Source organism: Lolium rigidum, chromosome 7, assembly GCF_022539505.1.
Source record: "Lolium rigidum isolate FL_2022 chromosome 7, APGP_CSIRO_Lrig_0.1, whole genome shotgun sequence".
NCBI classification, from domain to species: domain Eukaryota; kingdom Viridiplantae; phylum Streptophyta; class Magnoliopsida; order Poales; family Poaceae; genus Lolium; species Lolium rigidum.
This window is the reverse complement of record NC_061514.1, coordinates 148,356,985-148,358,781: the sequence shown is the minus strand read 5'-3', so window position 1 is coordinate 148,358,781 and position 1,797 is coordinate 148,356,985.

Below are 1,797 nucleotides of genomic sequence, written 5' to 3'. Positions count from 1 at the left end.
AGTGGACTATAATGGATTCCAGCCATCTCGAGAAGTTTGCGCATGTATCTTAAATGATATGATTGATCTAATAATAGGATTACCAATACATAAGTGATTGATGTAATCTTGTAGTGTTGGTTTTCAATTACTTATTGGAGTATAGTCTCTTTATGATAATTGCAATAATAATGACAACATGCACCAATATATTACCCTCATTTCATCAGCAAGTTTTTTTATGGAAGTTGTGCGCTACAAGCATATTGTTAAATCTATGTATCATAGTATGATGAACCATATACTTAACTTTCGCAATAAGTTTATTTAAAAACTGAAGGTACTAGTATTTTGGTGGTATCTTGCTAATCAAGGATAATCTAGCTAAACATAGGTAGAATGGAAACAAGAAGCATTACTTTTGTGATAAATATGAAATAAGAAGAGTTATTTTTGTGATAAAGATGAAATAAGAAGCGTTATTTCTTATCCATTTTGCATGCTTACTACGTCGTAAGGTATTTGTTACTTTAATCTCTCACCTCCAACTAGTGTTACAAACATGTTTGGTAACTAGTTGGAAGGTCTTAGCAACAACCAAAATGCACAAATCCTCGTGGGGTGCACTCTTTGTTGCGTTATTTGAAAGCACCATAATTAAATTTTTTAAGAACAATAGGTTTTCAATGTCTCACATATTGCGTTATTTGAAAGCACCAAAATGAACATTCTTTACTTCATCGGTTTCAGTTTCTGCAGGAGGGTCACCTAGCGGTGCATCAAGCACATATTGCAGATTTCTGCCAGCGAGGAAAATCCTCACATGACGGAACCAGTCGGTGAAGTTGCTACCGTTGCTCTTAAGATTTTCTTTCTCTAGGAACTGGTTAAAATTGATTGGGGACGCCATAATCTACAACATATATTTGCAATAGTTTAGACTAAGTTTATGACAAATTGAGTTCAAATTTTAATTCAACAAAACTAAAAATCTAGGTGAACTCCCACTCAAAACAATATCCCTCGCATTGTCTTAGTGATCACACGAACCAAATCCACTACATCAAGCCCGATCATCACGAGACGAGATGTACCTTCAATGGTGAACACTCAAAGTGTTCATCATATCAATCATATGATTCATGCTCTACCTTTCGGTATCACGTGTTCCGAGACCATGTCTGTACATGCTAGTCTCGTCAAGGCAATCTTAGTATCCGCGTGTGCAAAACTGGCTTGCACACGTTGTATACACTTGTTGAATCTATCATACCCGATCATCACGAGATGTTTCGAAACGACAAGTCTTAGTCCGATGCTACTTGTTGGAGATATGCCCAAGAGGCAATAATAAAAGTGGTTATTATATATCTTTATGTTTATGATAAATGTTTATATATCATGCTATAATTGTATTAACCGAAACATTAATACTCCCTCCGTTCCTTTTTAATTGACTCGAATTTAGTACAAGTTTGTACTAAATCCGAGTCAATTAAAAAGGAACGGAGGGAGTACATGTGTGATATGTAAACAACAAAGAGTCCCTAGTAAGCCTCTTAACTAGCTTGTTGATTAATAGATGATTAGTTTCATAATCATGAACATTGGATGTTATTAATAACAAGGTTATATCATTATATGAATGATGTAATGGACACACCCAATTAAGCATAGCATAAGATCACGTCATTAAGTTATTTGCTATAAGCTTTCGATACATAGTTACCTAGTCCTTTCGACCATGAGATCATGTAAATCACTTATACCGGAAAGGTACTTTGATTACATCAAACGCCACTCGCGTAAATGGGTGAT